This window comes from Neofelis nebulosa, chromosome 17 (genome assembly GCF_028018385.1).
Source record: "Neofelis nebulosa isolate mNeoNeb1 chromosome 17, mNeoNeb1.pri, whole genome shotgun sequence".
NCBI classification, from domain to species: domain Eukaryota; kingdom Metazoa; phylum Chordata; class Mammalia; order Carnivora; family Felidae; genus Neofelis; species Neofelis nebulosa.
The window spans coordinates 43,453,856-43,467,371 of NC_080798.1; the positions used below are offsets into that span (position 1 = coordinate 43,453,856).

The 13,516-nt window shown below is 48.9% G+C and overlaps 1 protein-coding gene and 1 long non-coding RNA gene across 4 annotated transcripts in view; one reads left to right on the plus strand and one right to left on the minus strand.

Annotated features, from left to right (window-relative positions):
* Positions 1–9,661: 9,661 nt before the first annotated feature.
* LOC131499458 (uncharacterized) lies at positions 9,662–13,202 on the minus strand. Its single transcript, XR_009255886.1, has 2 exons — positions 12,984–13,202; positions 9,662–11,299 (listed from the first exon to the last, which is right to left on the minus strand). It is a non-coding gene; the product is annotated as an uncharacterized LOC131499458 (long non-coding RNA).
* CTCF (CCCTC-binding factor) overlaps positions 12,204–13,516 on the plus strand; it is a 48,427-nt gene continuing 47,114 nt past the window's right edge. For all 3 annotated transcript variants that reach the window (XM_058707466.1, XM_058707468.1, XM_058707467.1), the window contains exon 1: positions 12,204–12,410. The gene's annotated coding sequence lies outside the window, so the exon portion shown is untranslated. The remainder of the gene's footprint in view (positions 12,411–13,516) is intronic.

The window sequence follows — 13,516 nt, forward strand, 5'->3', positions numbered from 1 at the left end:
GGGAGCCCTGCTCCCCAGTGTTTTAGAGCTGTGTATGAGGAGGTTAGGCTGGGCCCTTAACCACCTGCTGGGGAAGCCAAGCTGAGCAGAAAAAACGGCCAACAGGAAGGAGCACAGGAAACACCTGCGTGTGGATACAGGTGTCTCATTCCAGAAGCGTCGGGGCTGGAGTGGGGGTGGTGGCAGGCAGATAGCCCTCAGCACATGACACAGCTCTATGCTCCCTCTATAACTATGAAGGGTGGCGTGGAGGGATGGTGGATGTTGTGCAGCTCAGCTTTTTGGATGGTTGGCTAGGGTGGCAGGGGGTGGAGAAAGCAAACAAGTGATAGAGACCAAGCCAGCACCCAAAGTTGGCCACAGTTTGGGCCTGCCCCAAGAGCCCCTATAGGAAGAGTACAGTCCCAGAACCACCCCAGGGAGCCTATCAGGCCTGAGGCCCCACAAGAGGCCCACTAGTGGGGCAGGACTATCCACGTGGATCCAAATTTTAGCCTGTGTGGTCAGGAAAGAGGAAGTGAACATTCACTGGCCAGGTCCTGGGAAAGTGCAGACAGGGGTGACTGGGCCAGGATGAGCTCACAGCTCAATCCACAGGAGAGCACAGGGCCTGGGCAAGAAGTAGAGGATGGAAAAATATCATCCCAACCAAGGGTTAAATGAAGCAGTCACCAAAAATCTGAGCAGCCTGCTTTCCAATGCTGAGAAGGGATAGGGCCCCTAACTCTGTCCTTTACAAGGAGAGTCCCAAGGCCAGAGCCTAGTATTCAGCTCTAGCTGAGGGTGAGTGTGAGGGTCAGGATGAGCAGGAGCCAGAATTAGGGCACTGTGAGCACAGCCAGGTACAGGTGAAGGACTATCAAGACCAAAGCAAAAAAAGTCTCAGGCCTTTGTCCCATCAAGCCTACCTAGCTTAGAGCAGTGTGGATCAATTCCAGAACAGCCACTCGACCCCTCTCCATTAACGCCCTGATGTCAGGCTGAATGGCCTCCTACACCTAGGCCCAGGCCCATGTATGTGATATAGTTGAGGACAGGGAGAGGCTCTCGTACCCTCCCCTCCCCCAACACACACACAGCCTCACAGGTGCTCCCCCACCACCCGGCACTCCCTCCACCTCCTACCTGCTGTCACACAGGTTCAGGGAGGCACTCATTCCTGCTGCTCAAAGTGATGGGGGGGAGGGGGCCTGATGACACCATCAGGATTCAAAGGCACCAGGGCAGGGAAAGCCTATGCGTAGCTGTCCTGTGGAGCCTGTGCCAGCCTCTGTGAGAGGACAGCAGAAGTGTTACATACTGAGGAGTGCCCCATCAATCAAGTCCATCAAGGCCACAGCTATGCCTTTGCCATCATAGTTGGAGCTCTCCCACGACAAAAATATAAGTGCAGGATACAAAAAAGGGACCAGACTGAGGTAGTCCAGGATAGTTTATTGTGTTGGTGGTCATCAGCGCTTCCCCTTTCTCCCCCCTTTCGTCTTCTAATCTTACCTTTTTTCCTGTCTCCCACTCTTCTTCTCCATGTATTCAAAGCTGTAGAGAACCAAAAAAAGAAGAAAGAAAGGCATGTTTGTGAAGGCAAAGAAGCAGATGGGTTGGCATGTGGGAAGAGGACTGCTTGCTTCTTTGTCTCACCCACAAAGTGGGGGTGCCTTCTTTGTGTGTTTCCATGCACGATGTGTGGGTACAATTTGCTGAACCCTAGGCATATGACATGCTCCTTCACCTCCTTTCCAGCCACCAGACAGCCCTGGAGTGTCCTATTCAGGCCAACTACCTGCCATGGCTTGGCTGTCGGACCCAGATCTTCTGTGCCTGGGTAATATTGGAAGGGTAAGCTTGGTAAGGACTCCAGGGCCTATATGAACAGCTATGGACAAGCAGTCTATCATTTAGAAAATGAGACCGTCAATAGCCTGCAAGAGAGGAGCCTTTTTTTTCAAAAGGTTACAATATGGTGGTGACCACATTTGAGTTTGAGTTTGATGCCAACGGTCAAGTCTCGTTTGTCTCTAAACATACCCAGGGCATATGGACTCTCAATAAATGCTGCTTTAGAGCCACTGAATAAGTAATTGAATTGCCACGGCTAAAACCTACATCTCTAGCTATTTCCTCTGAATCTCCTTACAATCCTCTCTGCCACCTCCTCCTCAAGCATCCTCTTACAAACATCACTCCCTAAGATTCTATTCTAGGCTCTTTCCTGTTCTCTCTTGAAACACTCCCTGAACTACCGCATCTATTCCTCTGACTCCCATTTATATGCTGAGGCTGAATCCAATGATTCACATGGCTGTCTCCTCACCCCATATCCAACTGCTGGCTGGATACCTCCTTTTGAATAGCCAAGGTGTTTCAAACTCAGCATGCCCAAAATCAAACTGAGTATCTCAAAGCTTGTTTCTTCTCCGGGTCTCTTGAGGTTACCAAACTACCAGGGACACAAGCCACACAATGAACTCAACCTTGACTCTTTCCTTTGTCTCCTCATCCCAGCCACCAGAATCCTCTCAATTAAATGCCCTAAATATTTCTAAATTCTGTCCACTCCTGTTTATCCCCATTGGCACCACTCAAATTCAAGACATGTTGACCTCTCACTAAGGCACTGAAACTCCCTCACAGGCTTCCTGCCTCAGGTCTTACCCTTCTTCCATCCATTTTCCATGGTTCATCAGAATGATTTCTTTCTTCTTTTTAAGTTTTATTTCATTTATTTTGAGAGAGAGAAGTGGAAGGGCAGAGAGAGAGAGAGACAGAGACAGAGAGAGAGAGAAAATCTGAAGCAGACTCCACACTGTCAGTGCAGAGTCTGATGTGGGGCTCGAACTCACAAATTGCAAGATCATAGCCCAAGCTGAAGTCAGACACTTAACAGACTGAGCCACCCAGGCACACCTTTCAGAATGGTTTCTAAAACAAACCCACCACAGAGGCTCTCCTTTCTCCTAGGGAAAAGTCCAGCCCCCTCAACCTGGGCACAAAGCCAGCTTCACTTCTGCCACCTAACTTCTTCTTCTTTTTTTTTTTTTTTTAATGTTTATTTATTTTTGAGACAGAGAGAGACAGAGCATGAATGGGGGAGGGTCAGAGAGAGAGGGAGACAAAGAATCCGAAGCAGGCTCCAGGCTCTGAGCTGTCAGCACAGAACCCGACGTGAGGCTCAAACCCATGGACCATGAGATCATGACCTGAGCCGAAGTCGGACACTTAACTGACTGAGCCACCCAGGTGCCCCGTCTGCCACCTAACTTCTTGCTCTGCACTGATGCACTTACAGAGCTTGCTTGCCCCTTGTGGTACATTCTTCTGGCCTCATCTTGCCTTGCTAATGCTTGCTCATTTGATAGGCTTCAACCTAGACATTACAGATTTCTTCAGAAGTGGGTCCCTCCACTATGGTCCTGTTATAGGAACCTGCACTTACCCTAGTCCAGTAGTAATCACATCCCATTGCAATTGCTTATTTACTTTGTATCCTCATTTACTTTGTATCCTCCAGTATGTATACATGTTACCATAAGTATTTGCTGACTATTCTACTAGGTAATAGGCACCATCCAAAACATTTCAAGTATGAAAGTACCATGTTTAACGCAGAAAAAGCTTAGACACTCAAAACACTCTTCATATGCCCTACAGAACACAGTGTTTTAGAATGCACTTTTACACTGGGATCCCAATTAAGGAATAAAATGGAAGCCAGAGCATGGAACAATATAGGGAGGGAGAGCTGAGGTTGGACTGGTAGAGGAGGCAAGCAACCTAAATCCATAGGCGCCTGAGGGGGGCGTTAGAAATGAGGCTGAAGAGGGGCGCCTGGCTGGCTCAGTGGATGGAGCATGCAACTCTTGATCTCAGGGTTGTGAGTTTGAGCCCTATGTTGTGTATAGAGATTACTTAAAAATAAAATCTTTTTTAAAAATGTTTATTTGTTTATCTTAAATGTTTATTTTTTTGAGAGAGAGAGAAAACGTGAGCAGGGGAGGGACAGAGGGGAATGAGTCAGAGGATCTGAAGTGGGCTCCGTGCTGACAGCAGAGAGCCCGATACAGGACTCGAACTCAGGAACTGCAAGATCATGCCCTGAGATGAAATGGGATGCTTAACTAACTGACTGAGCTACCTGGGAGCCCCTTAAAAATAAAAAAATGAAGGGGAAAAAAAAAAAACGAAGCTGAAGAGGTAAGCAGGGGCTTGGTCATAAGGCCTGGTGGAATGGCTGTGGAGTTTGGAATTTACTCCCAGGTAACCGAGGAGCCACATGTGGGCTTGAAGCAGGGGAATTTTGTGATCACAGCTGGTCTTTGGAAAGGTCCTCTAGCAGTTGTGTGGAGAGAGGAGGCAGGAAACAGTGAGGAGTCTGAAGCCGTAGTTAGGAGAAACGATAATGGCCTGGGCTGGGATGGAGGCAGTGGGATGGATGGATAGGATACTGAAGAGATGTTCCAAAGACAGAAGGGAAAAACAAAGTTTGGTGCTGATAGGATGTGGGAGGTGAGAGGATGAAGCCCAAGTTTCTGGATGGAGGGTGGTATCTTTCACTGAAAAGGGAGACCCCTTTTAACAGGTTGGGAGGAGAGTAAACAAGCTGGAAAGGTGATCTGGGAGCTTTCCAGGAAGAAGTATCCAGAAAAAATCTGGAAATGTAGATCCAGGGCAAAGAGAGATGGGTGTCGACCAGAGGCAGCTTAAGGGTCATCCGTACTTTACTATGAAGTCTTATAGAACTACTGTGATGTCCAGTGATCCATCTATTCCTCCCATACCTGCAGTCCATGCTTTATACTTGTCTCTTCATCCTTGACTTTTAGCTACTAATGCTCATGAAGTTTAGTCTAGCTTCTATAGACTAACATAAGACAAAAATATAAGGCACTTAAGAGCTAGGGAGATAATCTATGTCCAGTATTACCCAGTGTGGGCATTGATGCATTGATCTGGATCTCAAGCAGTTACTCAGAACATACTTCTAGATTAAAAATTCATCACTCCAGGTGCGCCTAGGTGGCTCAGTTAAGCGTCCGACTTCGGTTCAGGTCACGATCTCATAGTCTGTGGGTTCGAGTTCCATGGCGGGCTCTATGTTGACAGCTCAGAGCCTGGAGCCTGCTTCAGATTCTCTGTGTCTCCATCTCTCTCTGCCCCTCCCCCATTCACGCTCTGTCTTTGTCTCTCTCAAAAATAAACAGGGGCACCTGGGTGGCTCAGTTGGTTAAGCATCCGAATTTGGCTCAGGTCATGATCTCGTGGTCTGTGAGTTCAAGCCCCGTGTTGGGCTCTGTGCTGACAGCTCAGAGCCCAGGGCCTGCTTCAGATTCTGTGTCTCCCTCTCTCTCTGCTGCTCCTCGACTCATGCTCTGTCTGTCTGTCTCTCTCCCAAAAATAAACATTAAAAAAATAAAAATAAATACACATAAAAAAATGGAAATGTTATCTGGCAGTGAAGACCTCTGAGCAGCCAGGGAAAGAACTGGAAGAGAGGAGGTGGGGCTGGAAGATCTGAGCACTCATTCTGATTTTTCCAACAAGTTACCGGATGACTCTGAGCAAGTCACATTATGTCTTGAGCTTAGGACAAACCTGTGTCTGGCTCTTCAAATACAGCTGTGAACATCAATTCAAAGAACACACGTGAAAAAGTTTTGCAAAATGAAAAATGTACAGATGAGATTGTTACAAGGGTGATCAATGCATGCCTGAAAAATGCAAGTAAGAGCACAAAAAACAAATGTGGGATGTAGGTCTAGGTAAAGTCTGTTAGAGTTTAGAAAGCAGTAATTTGAGCTGTGAGGTAAAAAATAAACGTGGCTTTTTACAGGGGTCTAAAGACATCAGTAAAGAAAAAAATTTGTGGTCTGGGTAGGAGATATGAAAGGGCAAGTCTTTAATATGTTACAAGAAAGTGGTTGCCCTTGGCAGTTGACATTGGAAGCTTTCCAAATGTCTTACAAGGTTTAGTGTCACTACTCTACACCCTAGTCCAATGACGTGGAATGACTTGCTGTCCCCCAACATTCTTGTGCCTTTTTATGCTCTTGATTATGGCTCTTTTCACCTTACATGCCTTTGCCTTGCTTGTTTATGCTTTCTGATCCTTTAACACCCAGCTGAAATGAGATACTCCTAGAGAATGATTTACCCCTTTATCTATCCATTTCTTCCCATTATAGCCATTATTGCAATAATTGTTTGTTTTTTAATTTTTTTTAATGTTTATTTATTTTTGAGACACAGAGAGACAGAGCATGAATGGGGGAGGGTCAGAGAGAGCGGGAGACACAGACTCTGAAACAGGCTCCAGGCTCTGAGCTGTCAGCACAGAGCCCGACGTGGGGCTCGAACTCACGGTCCGTGAGATCATGACCTGATCCGAAGTCAGACGCCCAACTGACTGAGCCACCCAGGCGCCCCTGTTTTTTTGTTTTATTTTGTTTTGTTCTGTTTTTTTAACTAGTCTCACCAGTTAAACTTTGAGTTCAAGGACAGGAAACACATCTTGGGTCATTTTTATATCCCCAGTGAATAGAACAGCAAGTACTCAATAAATGTTTGCTAAACTGGATTATATGTCACATAACAGATACAGACAGGAGTATTCAGATGTAACTTTAGATCTTACCCTTAAAGCAGGCAAGAAATCATTACTTAGAATTACCATTACCATCATTACTTAGAAAATCAACACTTCTCCTCTTTTAGCAATTCTCTTGCTGAAAGAGTTTCTAAAAACCACATAAATCTTGTAGTAATTGCAGACTTTATATGGGGCAACAGTGGGAATCAAGGGAGATCTTGGAAATGGAATTGTTTTCTAAGGATTATAGAGCAAAGTACGCCCTTCACAGAAAGAATGGAAAGCCTAGTCAGTAATGGATTCTGTTAATGAATCTAGAAAGACCATGTCCATCAGAAGGTAGATTTGGGAGTGAAGGTAGGTAACAAGAAGCATAAAAATAAAATAGTAATAATAGTTTACATTTTTTGTATGGTTACTGGTGTCTAGAATTATCCAAGAGCTTTACTTGAATTTTCTTGTTGAATCCTTACCACTGTGTGAAGTACAATTACCACCCTATCTTATAGCGAAGAAATCTACAGTTGTTATAATTCACCCAAGATCATAAAACCAATAAAGAGACAGGATAAGACTCAAATGCTGGACAATTTCACTCTAGCATCCAGAAAGGGTGGTATTAAATGTCTAAGTTATATAATTTACATCTCTTAATCTAATTAACTGCACACCAAGCTTTCTAGTAATATGGATTTTCAGGAGGCTCTCCTGCAAGGAAAGAACGTGCCTTTTGCCAACACAAGGGCATTGGTCCACTTGCCAGTTAGTACAGCAGCACTCTGCTTATCCTGTTCAAGCTCCTGTGAACCAGACAAGTCCCTAAAGAAGGAATACACTCTCAGGATACAGACTATATTTCTGGTCCTGCCTGTGAGGCTGAGGACCAGATCCTGGAACGTGGTGACTTCACTAATGCCATGTGGTAAGCCAACAGCTTCAGCTGATAATGCCCTAAACTCCTGTGGACTACAAACCTAAGACAGAGTTCATGGGAAGAACTCTTCCTTAAATTACTGAGTGGTTTTAAACCACCATAGTTCTCACTGGTGAGGTAGTCTGGAGTAGTACTGCAGGGAACAAATCTGTCCTTATTTTTATTATACCAACTGTTTCACAGACTCTCATCATATTGCTTTTCCCTCTCAGCTTATTTCTGTCCAGCCTGAAACATCCTATCCTTTTGGTTTGGCTCTCCATTTCTTGGTTTTTGGAGTCAATTCCGTAAAGTAGGACATCTCACAGTTTTCCACAAAGAGAAGAAAACATTTCTATTTGCTCCTTCCTAGTGAATAGCCTCTAGGATCTTTGTCTTCAGAAAGCATGCTCCAAGGCCACTTGGACCCCATTCTTGGCTTCTGATGCCTCAGAGGTCATATAGTTGATAAATATTTTGTTATTTATATATTTTTATTATTTTTTGAGAGAGAGAAAGAAACAGAATGCAAGCAGGGGAGGGGCAGAGAGAGTAGGAGACACAGAGCCTGAAGCCTGCTTTGAGCTGTCAGCACAGAGCCCAACGTGGGGCTCGAACTGATGAACTGAGATCATGACCTGAACCAAAGTCGGACGGTTAACGTTAACCACTGGGACACCCAGGTGCCCCAAGGTATTTTTTTAAGTTCGTGTATTTATTTTGAGAGAGACAGAGACAGCATGAGTGGAGGAGGGATGGGGCGGGGGGGGGGGGGGGGGGAGCGGGCAGAGAGAGACAGAGAATCCCAAACAGGCTCTGTGCTACCAGCACAGATCCTGACAGGGGCTCGAACTCATGAACCATGAGGTCATGACGTGAACAGAAACCAAGAGTTGGATGCTTAACTGACTGAGCCATCCAGGCACCCCAGATGGAGGGTTTTGGTTTTTTTTTAAGATTTTATTCTTAAATAATCTCTAAACCCAATGTGGGACTTGAACTTACAACCCCAAGATCAAAAAGTCTCCACTAACTGAGACAGCCAGGCACCCCTGATATAGTTGGTATAAACATAGTTGTCTTGGTCAGTTCAGGCTGCTATAACGAAATACCATTGACTGGGTGGGTGACTTATAGACAACAGAAATTTATTGCTCACAGTTCTAGAGACTCAGTAGTCCAAGATCAAGGTACCAACATGGTTGCTTTCTGATTAAGGCCCTCTTCTTGGCTCATAGCCATTGCTTTCTGGCTGTGTCCTTAACATGGTGGAAGGGACTAGGGATCTCTGTGAAGCTCTTTTACAAGGCATTTAACCTATTTATAAAGGTTCTACTCTCATGACTTAAGTACCTCCTAAAGGCCCCACCTACTAATACCATCCCATCAAGTTTAGGATTTTTTTTTTTAAGTTTATTTATTTATTTTGAGAGAGAACGAGCACAAGCAGGGGAGGGGCAGAGAGGTAGGGAGACAGAGGATCCCAAGCAGGCTCCACACTGTCAGCATAGAGCCCAAATCCAGGCTCAAACTCACGAACTGCGAGATCATGACCTGAGCTGAAATCAAGAGTCGGATGCTTAATCAACGGAGCCACTCAGGCACTCCAGCATTAGGATTTCAACATATGGATTTTGAGAGGGACACAAATATTCAGACCATAGCAGCTGTTAATATAATTGTAAATATAGTTGAGGTTTTTTTCCATCTAAATACATTGACTTATATTTGCCCATATTAAAGCTTTAGAAGACTTTTTTTTCTTTTTTTAAAAAATATTTCCTTATTTTGAGAGACAGAGCAGGAGAGGGGCAGAGAGAGAGGGAGGCACAGAATCAGAGGCAGGCTCTAGGCTCTGAGCTGTCAGCACAGAGCCCAATGCCAGGCCCAAACTCATAAACCATGAGATCATGACCTGAGCCAAAGTGGGCCGCTCAACTGAATGAGGCACCCAGGTGTCCCTTGAAGACATTCTCATAGCTTACTCTTATGGTTTCAGGTAAAGTTGTACAGAAAGTTTATTAATCAGATTATTAAAGGTACCAGAAAGAAAAAGAAGCCAAGAACTTAAGTGCAAGTCAGTCTTGTTGTTTCTGGTACATAGTTCCTAGATATACCAGGAGGTATTTGGGGTTGAGAGCTGAAGAAACTGCAAGATACAAATATTCTGGAGGTATATGGTAATTTCCCTCTAAGTTTGAGGGTTTTATTTTTGAGTCCTCAGGTGTACATAAAAGACAAATGGGATCATTTGGTTTCTAGAAAAAGGGGTCACATGTAAATTTTCCAAATATTCACATATTTCTATAATATTAGCTAGTCACATAAGTCAAGTACCTGAGATTAGGAACCAGAAAACTTAGGACCTGGTGTTGAGAAACCAAATTATCCCTTTTCTGCATGTCTGCACCCAAGCAGCTGAATGTTGCTGGGAAAAAAACACATACTGGGCCAACTGGTTTAACTTTAAAGTCATGATCACAAACTTCAAATGGGTATCCAATGCTGACAAGGCAGTCCTACTAAGGAAAGCTGTAAACTTGCTTTTCCTCTCCCCAGCATTTGCATCCATCTTCACCTTCGTTACTTCACGGCAGAAGCATCCTGTTCCTGAGGTCAGTTCTCTGTGCCCTTATATCCTCTCATGGGTTTCATTCCTATGTAAGTCAAGCAAGCCTTCTCTCTCCTGTATCACTCCCAATGGCACATAAACACAATCAAGAACTCTCACGTTTTAAAACATCTCCTCCCTTGACCCATTACCTTCCATTTATCCCTAAATTTCTTTGCTCCCTTCACAACAAAACTTCTCATCTTGCTTATGTGTGCTACCTCTATTCCCTTACTTTTCCATTCACTCTTCAAACTCATTCTAGTGAGATCTGCATCTGTTGATTTACCAACATGAATCAAGCCAGTCACCATTGATATTCTCCAGTGACTTCCAAGGTGACCAGTCCAACAGCCATGTCTCTGGCCCAAGCTGACCTCTCAGCAGCACTAGGCACAGTTGACCACTCCTCCCTACCCTAAACCTTCTCTGCCCTTGGGTTCCAAACTCAACAATCTTGTGGATTTCTTTCTTGCCTTCCTGGCTGCTCCCTCTCAGTCTCCTTCATTACCCTACCTATTTCTAAATGCTGGAGTGTCTAGGATCTGGCCTTGGAATTTCTCTTCATTCTCCTCTCCAAGTCAGAGGCCATACACTGACAGCCCACACGAATGGTTTAATCAAGCTTATGCATTTTAAAAACATCTGATTTAGTTGCTAACATCTAAATATCTGAAGATTTACATTACAAAAATCTAGATTTCTGATCCCCCCCCCCCTTCTTTTTAATGTTTATTTTTGAGAGACCGAGCTTGAGCAGGTAAGGGGCAGAGAGCAGAAGACACAGAATCCAAAACAAGCTCCAGGCTCGGAGCTGTCAGCACAACAGCCCAATGCGAGGCTAAAACCCAAGAACCGCCAAGATCATGACTTGAGCCAAAGTCAGACGCTTATTCGACTGTACCACCCAGGCGCCCGTCTGATTTCCTTTTTCAGAAACACCCAGAAAAATCTGTCAATATTGGGCTGGCATCCTCATAATGAAACAATCTGCTGAATAGCGCAGAAGCTGTCTCCTTGATGCTGGGTCTGCTTGTTATCCGTGATATCGGAAGTAAGGGAGTTCAGAATACAGTCCTGAGTCAGTTCCCATCAGTACCAAAGGCTCTCCTCCCTGAGCCACCAGAACATCCTCCAGTCTGTGGTAGGTGAACTTCATCATTGCAAGTTGGGTAAAGTCCGCAGGTGCGTCCTGGGGAGGGGGAGGGCGACTGCACTGTGAGGGGCTTAAGGGCGCCACCCACACAGAATTTCACTCTCAAGCAAAGGCAACAAGTGCACGTTTTAAAAATACAGCATTATATAGCGCCGAGTAAGAAAACCCTTTTGGCCAAAGACTGCTATGGTCGTGTAAAAAGCATCAAATTTGGTCTTCTGCTGGCCTTTCCGGCTTAAGGGGCCTGGTGACACCAAGAAGCCCTTGTCCTCTTGCACCCGGTTTTAGGAGGCCCTCTTCTAAGGGCGGAGAGATCCCTTAAAAGCCGCTGGGAAAGGATACCCCTTCCCGCCCTCATTCGTGGACCCTGTACTGTTCTGATGAGCTTGGAGTGCATGGGGGCCAGTCCGGCCTCACTCGGTAGCTGGCGGCGGTGGGGCGCTGGGAGAGAGGGGCCGGCCCGGCTAGGGCGGAGATTAGGGCGGGGCCCGACCCAAGAACCGCCTCAACCCCACCGCCTAGCCCCGCGCGCGCTTCCTCCAAACACCCTCTCTCGCACCACCCGCCCCCACCCTCTTTACGTATTCAGGAAGGGAGACTGCGGCTGGGGAACCAGGTCAAGAGAGCCCGGGATCCTGTACCGCCCAGAGGCGGCGGCGGCCTCCGCCCAGGAAGCCCCACCCAGCAGGAGCCCGGACGTAGCGGCGCCCGCAGAGTCCACGCGCGACCGGGCGAGGGCGCGGGAGGGCGCCTGCGGCGTGACGCGACTCGCAGCGCGTCCCGTGACGCCATCGCGCCCGCTTTTGAAAGTTGGCGCCCGGGGCCGCCTCCCATGCTGCCCTGCGCCAACCCCTCCCCTCACCTTTCCTCCCCCGCCCTCCACTCGTCGCCTGGCCGGCCCCCCCACCCGTCCCTTCCCTTATCAGCACCCGCGGCCCCGGCAGCGCCGACGCAGGCGCACTGCACCGCGCCGCCGCCATTTTGTGTCCGAGCCTGTGGAGCGATTAAACCGTGCGCGGAGCTGCTTCTTTGGCGGCAGCTGCGGCGGCGGTAGCCGGTGCGGGTGCGCGGAGCTGTCCGGGGACGCCGGGTGGCCGGAGCGGTGGAGCGGCGGCGGAGCGGGCGCTGCAGGGGGTGTGGCGCGGAGGTAAGGGGGCCCGGGGTGGAGGAGGTTTCGCGGGCCGCCTCTAGGTGTCACGATGGGGCCGCTCCGGTCGGCGCTGGCTGCAGCCCGGCGCCAGCGCCGCCGCCGGGGGGTGTTTGTCTCCCTCTACCGTCCCTGCTGCGGCGCGGCCGCCGCCATTGCCCGTCGCCGCCGCGGCCCGGCCGCCTCCCCCCCACCCCCCCCCCCCACACCCGCCCGCTAGGCCTCCCTCCTGGCGGCGCGCTAGGCCTCTGGCGGCGGCGGCAGCAACAGAGGCCCGCGCGCCGGCGACTCCATTTTCCTTCCTTTGTCTCTGCCCTCGAGGCCGGCTCTTGGCCCGACTGGTTGCCCGGCCGCGGCCCGCCCTCTGCCCTCCGCCCCTCCCGCGGCGGGTGGCCTCAGCCGAGAGGCGATCTCCGCATCCCGGCTCCCGCGCCCGCCTTGCTCGAGGGTCCCGACCCACTGTCGCCGCGCGCGCGCGCGCGCAGCCCGGTGTCCGGGTAGTATGAGTGTCGGGCCCTGGCCGACGCCTCTCTGGCTGCCCCTCCTCCAGCCTGCCCGGTCCCCGGAACCTACCCCGGCCGCTCTGCGAGCGTACCCCTGCCGCTCGGCTGCTCTGCGGTCGCTCCCAGTCCGCGCGCCGCCGCCTCTGGTCTCCGTCTCCGCCGAGTGGCGCAGGCGGCGCTGCTGCGGCTGCGAGCAGAGAGACCCCAGAGCTGCCGAGAGCTCCCTCTGCAAGGCTGGCTGAGCTGCTCGCGCCTCGACGCTGCCTGAGCGGGCGGGGGGACGCGCGCTCGCCGCCCCCGCCGGGCCCGGCTGCGCCCCCAAACTCGCGCCCCAGCTCCTCGCTGGACCTGACTGGTGCGGCCCCACACAGTGGGCGGAAGAGACTCGAGTTCCGCACCGAGTCGTTTTCCTACAGCCAGGGTCGGACTCCTCTTGTAATGATAGCCTGACTTTGTGCGCTAAGAGATCTCAAAGGGATCGAAACTTAATTTCATTCTGATCTCAAGTGACGTGACAAATTCCTGAATTCGGGATTATGGGCTTGTCGAATTGGTTTAGGCGACCCTTGAGTTTCCCTCCCGCTTTAAAATGTCCTGACACTG